Source organism: Polypterus senegalus, chromosome 10 (assembly GCF_016835505.1).
Source record: "Polypterus senegalus isolate Bchr_013 chromosome 10, ASM1683550v1, whole genome shotgun sequence".
Taxonomy (NCBI): Eukaryota; Metazoa; Chordata; class Cladistia; order Polypteriformes; family Polypteridae; genus Polypterus; species Polypterus senegalus.
The window spans coordinates 11,755,019-11,770,906 of NC_053163.1; the positions used below are offsets into that span (position 1 = coordinate 11,755,019).

General features: G+C 41.2%; 1 pseudogene; it reads left to right on the plus strand.

Annotated features, from left to right (window-relative positions):
- Nucleotides 1-6,644: 6,644 nt before the first annotated feature.
- Nucleotides 6,645-11,553, plus strand: LOC120536374 (annotated as a pseudogene).
- Nucleotides 11,554-15,888: the final 4,335 nt, after the last annotated feature.

The window sequence follows — 15,888 nt, forward strand, 5'->3', positions numbered from 1 at the left end:
GAGACTGAGACACTGCTGCCCTCTGCAGTCCTGCAGTAGGAAGATGCACGTTGTCCAATTCCAAAGTACAAATTTTAAAGGCGGGAATTGTGGAGCTCACTGAGTGAATGGCTGTCGATGCAGCCTGAGTGGAAGACTATTGTTCCCTTGGTACAGAGGAAGCGGCAGTTGAGCAACAGACTTTAGCAAAGTACTGCTTAAGCTTTCCGCAGTTTCGGCAGCCGTGTCTCTCTGCGGAGCTGCTCGGAGGTCTCGACTTAAGATCGGCCCAACCACAATTCGCGCAGCACCTTCTAGATACGGACTTCAGCCACCTCGTATAAATTGAAGCTGTCCGGAAATGAAAACGCACGCCCACCGTTTTATGTCTAAGAAAGACAGACGATGACAGCTGCTAAGTGCAACAACCTCAAAACCTTTTTTTATTGTCCCTTTTCTTTTTTCACCTCTCAGACCAAAGCAATCAAGCTCATCTCACCAAAAAGCAGACCTACCGCTCATGGCTACATAATCAAACCCTACAATTAGTATCACAGTGCAGAAATACAACATTACCCAACCCCCCCAACCCCCAGCAAAAAAATCCAAGTATATAACAGAACATTTAAACATGAAATGTAGTAACAAAATCCTGCAAGTGTCCAGGGCGAGAACGCAACCGAGTGGGACGTGGAGATGGCTCCTGGGGCTGAATAACAGGCTCGGTTTCATTTTGTGGTACATCAGACTGGATAACAGAGTCACCCAGCCATGCGTTTGGAATGGCCGAAGAATTTTCATTGTGTTTGTCAGCAGGATGAAATTCTACAACAGATGATGGTGGTGACACCTTTTGAAGACATGTGGCACGAAACCGAAAACCATCAGCAAGACCAAATGTGGCTAGGCCAAGCTGTCGGGTGACTTGTACTGGTGAGGACCAGAAAGAGGCCATTTTGTTATTGCGATGAGGCTTCCGAACTCTTATCCAGTCCGAGACTGCTATGCTGACCTCCTTGACCCGTTTTTATTGATCAAACCTTTGTTTCATTCTGTGTTGCTGTCTAGTGACAGAATGCTTAACGTGAGGAATTGAAGGAAGGGCACAGGGAATACTCTGACCGAAAAAAGGACAAAGTCTGTCGAGAGGTAGGGTAAGCTCACGACCTCGCATGAGGAAGGTAGGCGAGACTCCAGTTATGCTATGCTGGGATGATCTGTAGTGCAAGAGGGTATTAAGCTGAGCCTGATCAAAAGAACACCCTTGTGCCTGGTGTGCCCTAAGGCCATTTTTTAGTGTTTGGTTGAAACGTTCCACCCTTCCATTAGACTGTGGATGGTAATATGCAGTGCGAACATGTTTAATGCCTTTTGATTCCAGAAATGAGGTCAATTGATTACTGGTGAACTGAGGCCCATTTTCCGTAGAAATGGTCTTAGGGAGACCCCAGTGAGAAAACAGTGATTCCAGAATGTTAATGACGACACAGGATGTGACTGTGCCAGTTGCAGTAACCTCTGGCCATTTCAAGTGTAAGTCATACACAACAACCAAATACCGCTGATGGTGAGGGACACCATGGATTTCTCCCGAGATGTCCATCTGTATATGTTCCCAGGGTAGGATGGGCCAGGCAATAGGCTGCAATGGGGGAGGGGCCTGGAGACCTGTCTTGCCACTTACCAGACAGGCCACACAATCTTTAACCAGAGTCTCAATGTCCCTGTCTATGCCAGGCCACCACACAAAGTCATGACATCTCTGTTTTAGTTTCACTATACCTAAGTGGCCCTCATGTGCCATTGACAACACACGTGCACGAAGCGCATTTGGAACCACAGTACGAAACCCTCGTGCCACACAAGAACCATTCCAGCAGGACAGTTCTTCTTTCACTCTAGCAAAGGGTAAAAGATCCTCAGGTGCCATGCTAGACCAACCATTCCTGATAAAGTGGCATACCTGGGATAGTACTGGGTCATGTGCAGAGGCCTCCTTGAGTTCTTGGAGAGATATAGTAGTCTGAAGAGGCATGTGCATCATTTGGACAATCTCATGTTCCATTTGGTCAGGAGGCTGGGCTGAAGCCGTAACTGAGCGAGACAGAAGGTCTGCAAGAACATTTTCATGCCCCGGAATGAACTGGAGAGTAAAGTGGTACTGGTGAAGATGGTCAGACCAACGATGTAACCTCAATGGGTGGTGTCCAGTGCCAGATGCTGACAGCAGGGTAGTGAGAGCTTGATGGTCTGTTCTTAGTGTGAAATGTCAGCCATATAGGTAAAGGTGCCATCTCTCACATGACCAGACACATGCCAGTGCCTCACGTTCACCCACAGAGTATTTCTGCTCTGTTTCAGTGAGGGCACGAGAAGCAAAAGCTATGGGCTTCTCCACTTGACACTGACTTTGTGACAGCACGGCCCCCACTGATATTGCAGAAGCATCACAGGTGACAAACGTGGGGCTAGAGATGTCAAATTGGGCTAGAACTGGAGGGGAAGTAAGCTGCGATTTCAGGAGGTGAACAACCTTGCCACAATCAGGAGACCATACCCATGGCTCATCCTTCTACAGGAGCTGGCACAATGGTGCTGTAGTAACAGAATACTGGGGAAAAAACTTCAAATAGTAACTGGCCATGCCCAGAAAGGAAACCACCTCAGCTGCAGTTGTAGGCTCCGGAATGGCGTGGATTGCATCAACATTTGATTGGAGTGGAGATATGCCAGCAGCTGATACTTGAAATCCAACAAATTGTATCTCTGGCACTGCAAAGACACACTTCTCCACATTCAATGTGAGTTTGTGTTTAGACAGAGCTGAAAAGACCATGTGAAGACGTTTGTCATGAACAGCAGTGTTGGACCCATGTACAACAATGTCATCTAAGTATATGACCACTCCAGGGATGCCAGCAAACACTGAGGACATGACTTTTTGAAAGCTGCTTGGTGCTGAACATAACCCAAATGGTACTCTTGTATAACGAAACATGCCATCATGTGTCACAAAAGCTGTGAGGTCTCTACTGCTGGGGTGGAGGGGCACTTGCCAATAGCCTTGCCTAAGATCCAATTTAGAAAATAAGATAGAACCATATAACTGTGCTGTGAGTTCTTCTGAAGTGGGAAGTGGATATTTGTCTGGAATTATTGCTTTATTTACTGCACGAAGATCGACGCAGATGCGCAAGCCACCAGACTTCTTCTTAGCTACTACTATGTTGGAGACCCATGGGGAGGCATTGACTGGTTCAATGATGCCAGCTGCTAGTAGCTGCCGCAGCTCAGTGGACACCCCATCTTGAAAGACCAGCGGGATACGTCGTAAAGGCTGACTAACTGGTGTGACAGTGGGGTTGAGTAAAGGTTAGTGAGTGTAGGCAGTGAGGCAACCCAAACCTGTAAAGAGCCCAGGCCATTTTTGTTGTTGTAGTGAGGTTACCTGTAAGATTTGCATGCCCCTTTTATCTAAGACAGAAAATCCCAGGGCAAGAAACAGATCTAGCCCCATCAGATTTGCCCCTTTTTTTGTAACATGAAAACAAACATTAGGCCGAACATCTTTGCCATACTGAACAGTGAGGTAGATTGAACCCATCAGGGAGATCCGAGAGTCCCCATAACCATCGGCAGTAGTGGTAGGTGAAGGCAAGGCCATAGAACTGAAAAACTGTTTATACGTGTGTATATTTAAGAGGGACATTGTAGCACCAGTGTCCAACAAGAGGGAAATGTTCACACCATTTAAACTAACTGTGCATGACTTGAAAGCTGCTGGTCCTGAAATCACATTGTGAATTATAGTTGCAGTCTGTCCGTGCGCACTGATTGGAGAAGAACGACATACCTTAGCAAAGTGGTTCTGTTTACCACAGCTGCGACAGGTCAGACCGCGTGCTGGGCAGCTTTGAGCTCTGGTCGCGTGTGATCGTGATCCACAGTTTCCACAGTGCTGCTGAAGTTGTCCTGAACGCCTGCGCTGCACAAACTGCACTGTCTGTTCTCGGTCTGTTGCGTTGACTTCGGATGCTGCGGAATCGTCCGTCTGCGAGTGCTGCGTGTAACTGTCTGATGGGGAGGCAGAAGCAAAGCGTTTCGAAAGCTCCGCCGCACAAACAGCGGTAGATTCAACACTGAATGCTATTGCGACTGCATTTGGTAATATCAAATCATCCTTTTCAAGCAAAAATCTTTCGCGAACTTTATCATTGCTAGTTCATTCGATTAGCTGGTCGCGGATCATTTCCCCTTGTAATGCCCCGAACTTGCATGAGCTAGCTAGTCCTCTTAAATTTGCGACATACTGATGCATAGTCTCCCCAGGAAGCTGACGGCTCTGTGTGAAAATAAATCTCCGTAGTGGAGCACTTTGTGGGGCAGAGAAGTGGGCATTCAAAAGTGTAACTGCAGTATCGTATGTGTCAGCTAGTCCCAAAGTCCCAAGCACTCGCTGCCCTTCCGCTCCCAAGCGATGAACGAGTAGTAACCTTTTGCGTGCGGCCGAAACATCCTCAAGCCCCAAGACAGTGAGATAGACTTCAAAGGATTTTAGCCAAATAGTCCACGGAATCGGAGGATCACTGGGTAAAAGCAGGAAGGGAGGCGGTGGTGAAAGGGACAACTCAGCCATTCTCGTCGCCAGATTTTATGTCTAAGAAAGACAGACGCTGACAGCTGGTAAGTGCAACAACCGCAAAACCTTTTTTTATTGTTCCTTTTCTTTTTTCACCTCTCAGACCAAAGCAATCAAGCTCATCTCACCAAAAAGCAGACCTACCGCACACGGCTGCATAATCGAACCCTGCAATTAATATTACACTGCAAATATACTGTACAACACACCGGCAGCGCATGATCGAGGCTTCAGTCACTTGTCGTGGGGAGGAAGAGTGCTGCGCCAGGGAAAAAGAAAGCCTAGCGGCTTCAATTTAAAAGGCCACGTTGATTGCTTTCTCGAGAGACGTATCATCTGGTGATACCAGGAATCTTTCACGAACGTTAGGGTTACTAGCATGTTACCTCAAGCTGGTCCCTGATAATACATCATGTAACTCGCCGAACCTGCAACAGTTGGTTATGAGCCCTGCGTATTGCATCACTTTGAAGGGCCACTTTTGAACCTTTTAAGAAAGACTCACTAGTGTTTAGGTGAAGATCATCTTCTGTGTTCAAATTTATAAAACATGCACATGCACAAAAAAGACGACTGAAGGGTGTGTTTACAACTTTCCTTTCAAAGGTTAGGATTTATAAAAACAAATTGATAGAAAAACTTTTACATATTTACGCCATCTGAACCTTTCAGAGAAAGTGGAAAATGACGACCCCCTGACGAAGTAGGAAGATGCAGCCAATGAAACCAACTAAATGATGAGTCTTTCTTATAATATGCTTTAACAAAAATATTAGAAGACTTAGACACTAGACAAACGGTCATACACGAAAAGGGGGAGTTTTTAGGAATTGGAATGATGTGTCAGGTGGGCGGCTACTCCACCAGCCAATGAAAATCTTGCAGGATTGTAATGGCATATGTATGAAGTGGATTAGCACAGGTAGCAATGTTTGTCTTTTGCAACAGGACAGATTTTGAGGTGCATTAATGTGCGCAGTTATTGAAGATGACTGTGATTTATTAAGGGTAAATTGCACAGATACAGTATGTGAATATGTATTTTTGTGTATGCATTTTCCTGTTTTTTGGCTAATGCATACTTTCGCAGTTGAATCCGCACAAACTTTTATAAATTAAACCCTGTGGTGTTTTATATATTTTGGAATTGTGGATTAGGGCTACTGAACCTGTATAAGATCTTCATTTATTAAATTTTGAAGAAACAGATCAGTATTAAGAAAGTGTAAAGTCTATTTTGTTCTGAACATCAAAATGGAAGAGACAGGCTCACCACACAATATTAGAAATTAAGAGACAGGCTCACCACACAATATTAGAAATTCTGCACATAAATAAGTAAATGTATTTATAGTTTCAATAGACTAAGGCACACACTAAGCCACTGTTGTTAGGGCCATATTGGAACAGCTTAAAACCCACAAATATGGACCTTAACAAAGGGAACAGTCATGGCTGACCTTGTTTTGTCCATATGAATGTGTGATAAATTGCTTATCAACTCTGCTGCACACCCGTAAATGAGATGTTGGACTCCTTGTTAGTCCTGTTTGGCATGCCGTCTGTCTTTATACTCACCAGATATCACTTCTAAAAAGCTGTGGAAAGATGAGAGGCTTTTAAAGAATTCATAGTCACTAACAAGTAACAGTCTCCACCTCGTTTCAGTTTCTGGAGATTGCAACATCAATATTTCATCATTTTCTAAAAACAGATGACTGCAATGCTATAGAAAAAAACAAGACTCTACTTACCTAAATAAATCAGAAATATCGTTTTTGACTGTCTTACTGTTTCTGTATAGTCATTTACACTTGACTTTAATGTCCATCAAAATATTATTCATTTACAGACAAACTGGGACTGTGCTTAAGTCTCTTAGTTCATGCATACTGTTTTTGAAATTTGAAAATATTACTATTCTGGAAGTTGTTAATTTCCTTGTGAATGTGACCTAATCTCTAAATCTTACTGAAGCTACGGACACACATATCAATAAGTAACATTCATTTCTGTTTATTTTGAGATGTCTGAACATACTGAGTATGAGCAGGAGACAGAAGGCCTTCAGAAGCATTTAAAAGAATTTGGACTTGACCCTGCTTATTGGCTTCCGAAGCTAAAAGAAGAGTTGGGAATTGTTTTTGTTCAAGCTTTGTCATATGTGGGAAAAGAAGACTATGAGGAACTTTTACCACACTGCAAAGCAAACTGGGAGAAAAGAGCACTTAAGAATATGTTTAAATTGAAAGATTACCCCTATCAAAAGACTAACGCAGGTACAAATATCCAAAATGTTGAAACAAAATTAAAAGCAAATTTTAAAAGATATCCCCTTATAAAGAGAAAAATAAATGAATATTCTGCACTCACTAATTCACCCTTCATTGGTGTCATAGAAAGACTGGGACTCAAGTCATTTTACCCCAAGCAACTGACAATACCTGACATCCTGGTGATCGACAAGTTCTCCTTACATGACTCTCAGCCATCCACAGAGCAGGAGCTGCCTTTTTGTTTTCTTCAAAAACTTCTCATCGTTGACTACAGAGCAAGAGAAATCACAATTGAAACATCAGAAAAAAAATCAAAATCCTCTCTGAGCAACCTGCAGATTGCAAGAGTAACGAATGTGGACGATTTCTTAGATGAAGACTGCAGTATTCAAGATGATGATATTGCCACTGAAGATCCAACAAGCCTACACTTCATGGATGTCCAGATGGCCATCTATCACTGTGCTGACATGTCCGTCTGGCAGTATATCACATCCAAGTTGTCATTTTGTCAGTTTGCTCTTCCTCTCTTGGTTCCAAACCCTTTTGACAATCACATGGAATTTCCTTTATGGTCGTTTAAACTGCTCAAGAAAAGCTAGAAGAACTTAATTAAATCAGAAAGTGGATTCAAAGGAAGAAATAAAAATGTGTGTAAGACTCCTGCACCAGTTGTTTCATTTCTACGTTTAGGTCCCTGCTGTTCCTCCAAGTCGCAGGTCTTAAATGGCTTACTGAACAAAGGTAAACACAACACTTTTTACCATCGGGACTGTAAGGGTGCAGGAGAGAAGATTTTGTTCATGGATGGTGTTGTGGAGATTTCATGGTATTGTCCTGCAGGTAAAAAGGACGATCAGTTTCAATGAGTGCATTGCATTTATGAATCTGCGTGGAGACTCAAGAGAGCATGACAAACAATGTGAATTTCTGTTTGAAGTTTCATCTGTAAATGTTGTAGTTTTCAAAGTTTCTCATGCAAAGGACTGTAAAGGAAAATACATTTTACAGAAGCTGCTGAAATCACCAATTCCACTGATCTGTTTGCTTGATGATAAAGAAAAATGATCAAAAGTGAGTAATGAGTCTATAGTGAAGATACCACTTCTAAACAGAAACCAAGCTGATATTCTTCAAGAATTGACAGCTTCTATACAACATCTCCTAGTCAAGTCACAGCGCTCTTTGAATATCCAGCAGTGTGCTGATGTCGCCAGGAAACTTGGTGTTAAAGTGGATGAAAACGATGAACAATGCAAAGAAGCCAAGACTGCAGCAGAGAGCCTGGTGAAGCCATTAAGAGGTCAACTATTGTGCTCAGTTAAAGAGAAGTTCTTCCCTCTTCAAGCAGATCTGTGGCACAACTGGTGTAGGAAAAATAAAGAGCTCATCCATCTACAAGTGAACTAAGAAAAGAACAGTGCAGAAGAGCTGATCCTCTAAATAAGGTGATGAAGTGCTTTATTGAAAATCTGAATTAAAACTCATTAAAAAGTAAGAGACTCTTTATTAACTGGCTAGAGATTGCTTTGGATGAGTTAACATGTGATAAACATTTTAAAATAGAAGAAGAGCTCACTTTAATGTGGTCACAAATGGAGGAACTAAAAGGGAAAGGTAAGAATATGGATTTACTAAAACAAGAATTTGAGGAAAAATCAACAATGCTCATGGCTTCATCCTTGGGCATAGAACATGTGCTTAGGGAACTTTGTCAGATATTTGAGGCATTAATAACACAAGAGAAGAAAGAAATATTTATGTGTCTGCCATTACTTGCTGCTGACCTCATGATCTCTGGATATCCCATTGAGCTGATAGATGGGATGCTTCTCACGTTCCTGTGACCTGGGTGAGTGCTGTCCTTGAACAAGTTATTGAGAAACTCGGTGACAAAAGGATTTTGTTCTTTCAGTTTTGGGAATTCAGGGCACTGGGAAGTCCACTTTATTGAATGCCATGTTTGGTCTTCACTTTGCCACAAGTGCAGGCCGATGCACCCGAGGAGCCTTCATGCAGCTGATTAAAATCAAAGAAGACCTGCTATATCTCGACTTTGACAACTTGCTTGTAGTTGACACTGAGGGTCTTCAGGCTTTAGAGCTTGCAGACAAAGGCACTCTGAAACATGATAATGAGCTTGCAACGTTTGTGATTGGAATTGCTAACCTGACTCTAATCAATATATTTGGGGAGAATCCCTCTGACATGCAGGACATTCTTGAAATTGTCATTCAGGCCTTTCTGAGGATGAAGAAAGTACGTCAATCAGAATGTTGGTGAAATAACAGCAGTAGAAGCAAATATGGAAGGAAGAAGACGGCTGGAAGAGAGACTGGACTTCATGACTCAGACAGCAGCAAAGCAAGAGGAGTGTAATGTCACTCGCTTTAAAGATGTCATCAGGTTTGACATCAACAGGCACATTTATTATTTCAATCACATTTGGGAGGAAAGTCCACCAATGACCCCTCCAAATCCGAACTATAGTGAAAATGTTCAGAAACTGAAACAGATGCTGCTTTCTGAGGAAATGAAAGAAGGTATTTTAAAGATTTCAGAATTTAAAACCCGTGTGGAGGATCTCTGGTCTGCTCTCTTGGGTGAGGACTTTGTCTTCAGCTTTAAGAACACCTTGGAGATGACAGCTTACAGACAACTGGAGCAAGAGCATGGTAAATGAACCTGGGAGCTGAGGAGACACATGTTAGAGACTGAAAATCAGTTGCTCAACAGCATTGAAAATAATAAATTAAAAAGAAAAGAGGAATTTAACTTGGAAGGAGAGGTTAACAAGAAATATGAGGCACTTGCACAGGAAATGGAGGAGTATTTTTCTAAGGATAAAGACAAAGACTTGATGGTTCAGTGGAAAGAAAGGACTCGACTGAACTTTCAGGACCTGAAAACAGACCCGGTGAAAGTAGCTGAAAGAAAATTGAATGAGTTCATGGAAATGAAAGAGGGTGTCAGAAATCTAAAGGAGAAGAAAGGCAAATATGAAGAAGAGCTGATGAAAATGAGCCGGGAGTTGGCGTTGGAGCTGAAAGGTAAAGATCAAGAACTTGAAAACAAATTTGAGAAAATGTGGATTGAGTGGGTGACTCGAATCAAAGCAGAGATGCCTCCTGCAATAGAGACACACATAGAGATGGATGTGGAGAATGTTCTTAATGAGAATTTTGACATGAAAATCATTCGCTCCAGCAAAAACACAAAATCATACACAAAGTTTAAAGAAATAAAATTAAATGATTTTTCTGTTTATATAAATATGAAACTGCAATGCAAGATTTTAAATGCTGTCACGTATGTATCACCATTTAAGAATGATGATCAGGATCAACAGTGCATGAGTGACCTCACTAGCAGAATAAAACAAGACATTTATGGTTACATTAAAGACAAAGAGGAGGCCAGAGTCGATTACAATAAAAGTTACATTTATGAAATTGTGAAGAAAATTAAGGATCACATCAAACATTTTGACTGTAATGGAGGCAGATTTGCCATCAAAAACGAATTTCCTGCCAACATGGCTCTGCTCTTATGTGAAGAGGCAGTGGTTCCAAGATTTAAGGAGATGCACCGCACATTTCAGAAAGCTAATAATCCCTTAGAGTATCTTGACAGGAAGAAGAAGGAGTACTTGAAAAGTTTTAAGATGTTCAGCACAGGAGTGACTGCCACAGCTATGCTTACATTCACTGTTGCTGAAAAACTGAAATTAGCCATCAGGCAGGAGGTTTATGACTGAAGCCTTATCAAGATCACTGACCAAATAAAATATGATGACCCAGCACTGAGAGGAAACCGATCCAATCTGGAGAATCACATCTTACTGGCTCTAGTGAACGAGCGGAACTTTAACAAGTCTATGCTGTACATACGGTGTCCAGAAGAACATTTTGCTGAGTTCATTAAGACACGAGTGAAAGAATCTTTTGCACAGACAAATGAAGACATCCATTTGATATTTAGAGATCACATAAATCAGATAAAAGTAACTGTCTGTACAGCATTTCTTAAGTCAGTTAAAAACTCAGGAACTGAAAACATTCAGATATCTGTTTGGTTGGAGAGGTTTTGCTCTGCCCTCGGAAATAAGATTGTCTTCTCCGAATCTAACATGAGAGGCTATGACAGTGACACAATTCAAGATGTCAGATTCTTTAAAGAAAGAATGACCACTTTGCTAGAGACAGTCGCTGCTGATTTAAAGTCAGAGTTTAATGACTTGGATTCTGTTGATCGTATAGCCTTCAGGCGACAACCTCATGATATCCTGACAGAGCAGCTCAGTGGATGTTGGGTACCGTGTCCATTCTGTCTGGCCACCTGTGAATCAACAATCCCAAATCATGGTGGTCAGCACAGTGTTCGCTTCCACCGACTCAGTCAAGGGTGATCACTGGCACAAAACAGATCGCTTTGTCACTGAGATTTGTTCCACTCTTGTAGACAGTAACTGCGTGTTCTTGATTGAGGAAGACAAATGGATTCCTTATAGACAGTATCATTTAGGAGGCCCCAAATATGCAAGCTGGAGCATTACACCAGAAAGAGAATTTCAACCAGTCTGGAAATGGTTTGTTTGTCAGTTCAAATCTGACCTGGAAAAACATTATAAACTGCGATTTATAATGGAATGAAATCAAAGATAAAGAAGTAATTACATCACTTAATAAATAGATAAATGCAGTAATCAATAAAAATTGCACATAACATTTTCATATGTATATCCTTTCCTTTTTAACAGCTATAATTTCTTTTATATACATAGCAATGCATGTTCTAGTTTTATTAGGAGATAAAATTGGATAATGCAGTGTTCCAAATGTGATGTGCATTTCTCAATAATAACACGTTCTAATGATAACTCATTGTTGATGCTAAATGTTTGCTTGACCTGACGCCACACTTTTTATCATTGCTGTCTGACAGCTTTTGGGTCCTGTGTTTGAATCCCGACTCAGTCGTCGTCTGTATGAAGTTTGCATGTTCTCACTATGTTCTCCCTCTCGGTACTCCAGTTTTCTGGCACATCCCATAGACATGTATGTTAGGCATATTAACATAATGTAACATTTTCAGACCAACTTCATCAAATCCAGTGTTTTAGGAGGCTGGAGCCTCTCCTGGCAGTATGGTGTGCTAAACAGGAAACAATCCTGGACAGGACACCAGTCCAGCCGTTTACATGGACCCTCACACTAAGCCAGCACTAATTTAAAGTAAGCAGTTAACCTAATCTGACCTTATAGGGGATGTGAGATGAAAACTAGAAGACCCACAGAAAAACCTTCACATGCGAACTCCACAGCAGATGACTTCCAGGTACAGAAGTTTAAAAGAGGGCATTGACTTCCTATGACAGCAGTGCTACCCACTGTGCCACCCAGCACATTTTAAACTATACATTATTATGTGATTAGTTATTTTAGAACTGATTTTAATTGCGCCATTCAATGGACTGACATCTCATCAGCTGGTCCTTCCTTCATTTTGCCCAGTGTTGCGAGATGAGCTCCAACCCACATGACCGCCTCTTTGATTGAGCTGTTTTGATGATAAATGGAGGGATGTTAAACTTCAAAGTTTTCATTGAGTGAAGAGAACAATTGTCATTACTGTCATGTATTTGTAATGCAGTACACCATCATAACCTTTTTTTCCTTTGATAAGAACAGATGAGCAGACAGCGTGTGTCTTTTCTTTCTTGTCTTTATTGAACAACAACAACTAACAAAATGTGCAAGGCATTAGCAATCATATCACTCGGTGTCAGACCACAATCAGACATCAATAGCTGAACTGAAATGTACACTTATACTGATATATAACAATTACTGCATGTCACTTATTGAAATTGTCACTTTTTAAAACGTATAAAAATGTGTAGTATAAAGCATACAATTATTATGTAACATATCTCAAGATGCTTTGAATCTAACAACAGTTAGATTTTCTTGGCTGTTTTTAAACAACATTAACTTTGACTTTAAATTCTCAACTGTTTTATTTTTGACTTTAACCATTTTCATCTATTTTCCTTCCTTCACCTTCACATAAGCAGAAAGCTGAAAAAGCAAAAGGCAGCTTTGATACAAAAGATGACATCAAATTTGCCAACAGGATTGCCTGTTCTTTGTGGGCATCTGCTCTTTTAGGCGTCAGTACCCAGAGACTGGTGGCCATTTTCAGTACAGTACATGGGGAGCAAGTCGACTGCTCTGGCAGTCGGGCAAATCAGTGTTTTGTGTCAAAGAAACTGAACACATTTGAATTACTGGGAGTGGAGTGAAATGTGATGACCAGAGCTGTGCCACGTGTTTGTCCTTCAGCAAATTGACTATGAATTGCAAAGTTCAGTTCATTCTCTTTGTTTGCCAAACATCATTGAAACATCTTGAGCTGTTATCTGGTGACTCATGTATTCATAGTAATATTTATATGCAATTAAGCTGCTTTGACAATATTTGTAAAGAAATGAATCAGTCATGTTGTATAATTTCCACCCAGACTTTCAGGCCAGATTCTGAATTTGTTTCAATATGTTCATCTGTATTTTTCTCATTTAAAAAGATATTTGTAGAAAATGTCATTTAATTAACCAAATAAACTAATTATAAAAAGCTCTCCTTTGTGGAGAAAAATATGTATAAAATGAAAAATTGAACCCGCAGTTTAAAAATGCAATATGGTACCAACAATGCCCATTTTACTCTCTCGTGGATAGGGAAAGTATTGTAATTGTCCAAAGAATCAATGTCGGGATATCCTAAAATACCATTTTTGGAATTATATCTGTGTGTGTGTGTGTGTGTCTCCATTATACTGGCATCCTGGTCAGATAGCAATCTTCAGTTCATCCCTGCCTGCACACCAGCATACCCACTTACACATGGGCATTGCCTCTCAGCCTCTTGGCCAAGGTTGGGGGTTATTTGCCTCTTCTTGTTCATTCTTCAAAATCAGGTAAGGAACCTCAACCCATCCTGGCCTGGACACACAACAGACAGACAAACAGATAGATAGATAGATAGATAGATAGATAGATAGATAGATAGATAGATAGATAGATAGATAGATAGATAGATAGATAGATAGATAGATAGATAATTAAAAAAAAGAAAAAATCATAACTTGAACTTTACATTCCCAGTGAGGCATTATACAAGTGTATTACTGTTTGTATAAAGGAGCCCCAATTGCATTTCATCAAACACTTCTGCTGTGTGATTCTTTGTCTGAAAATCCTCAGTGTTAGCGTGTCAGAGAGAGGATGTGCAGCATTGTTCATAATGGCACTCAGTTTTGTTTTAATTCTCTTCTCCTTGCCTACTTCCAGGGTGTCTAAAAAGTGTCTCATACCTCAGTCTACCATTTTGCTTAGCCTCTTGATTCAGTGGGCCTCTCTTGAAGTGATGTTATCAGCCCAGCACACCACAGAATAGGAAATCACACTGGGCAACAGAGTTGTAGAAGATGTAAAGAAGGTTACTAATCACATTAAAAGAATTCAGTCCACTCATATAAAAGAGCCTGCTTTGCCCTTTCTTATATATTTCCTCTATATTAACAGGATCAGTCAAGCATGCCCCCGATGTGGAACCCTAAGCACTTGTAACAATGGACCACCTCTATATCCTCCCTTTGAATAGTGACTGGGTTTGGAGAGTCTTTGGTGCGGCAAAAGTTAATTCCCAGTTCCTTGGTTTTGCTGATGTTAAGATGCAGACAGTTCTCTTTGCACTAAGAAACAAACATCTCCACCTGACTTCTCTACTCTGTCCCACCAACCCTCCATATCAATACACCCTATAAGTTAAGAATCATCTGAGAATATCTGCATGTGACATGATCTCGTGTTATATTTCTAGTCTGAGGTGTACAGAGTGAAGAGAAAAGGAGACAGGCCTGTTCCTTGAGGTGCTTCAGTGTTGCTCACACAGTCTGCAAAGTTCATTATCAAGGACACCAGAGACTCATTCACCTGCATATCTCTGAGTTTACCCCTTAACAGGGATGGTACTGAAGGTGCTGTAGAAATCACAAAACTAAATCCTCACAGCGCAGCCAGCTTTGTTCAGGTGAGAATAAGCCTTGTGGAGCAGATGGATAATTAATTACTGTACATCCTCCACTCCAATCTTTGTACAATAGGCACACTACAGGGGGTGCAAGTGGTCTACCACATGTACTCACATAGTCCAGAACCAGCCTCTCATAGGTCTTCATGATGTGAGACATATGTCCCGGTGGTCTGTAGTTATGATGTGAGGAGGTTCCTGCCTTCTTTGGTACAGGAACAATAAAGGATGTTTTCCACAGCAGCGGCACCTTCTGGAGCCTTAGGGAGAGACTGAACAGAATAGTTAACAAATCACCAAATCTGAGCAAACTGAGCATCACAAAAGTATAAATCAGCCTTACACATTTCCTCCCTCCTTTACTTGTCTTAGCAAAAGCAAACCCAAAAACAGGGTGAAATGTTTGTCTTTTGTGCTAATGTCTTGACACAGCTGACACATTACCTTTTTTGAATAGTAAAAATTGAATCATCCATCCATCCATTTTCCTAACCCATTTATCCCTAGCAGGGTCATGGGGAAGCTGAAGCCTATCCCAGCAAGCATAAAACACAAGGCAGGAACAATCCCTGGACATGGCGCCAGTCCATCACAGGGTTAACACACACACAATCGGGACCGATTTTCCTAACCTGCATCCGTCCATCTATTTAACCTTCCTGTCTTTGGACTCTGGGACGAAACACAAAATGGATAACATGCAAACTTCAAACTTCACCCATGTTCTTGTTCTGTTACCGCTGTCTATACCAAATTTTTTCAATGCTATATATATTTTAACTAGCTTACTTCATTAAGTGAAAAACAATAGAATCATGAATATTATTATGAGAAACAGTGAGAACTTCCTGTAAATTACGTCAACGCCCAGCTCCGTTTTGAAACTGAAAGTGGATGTCCG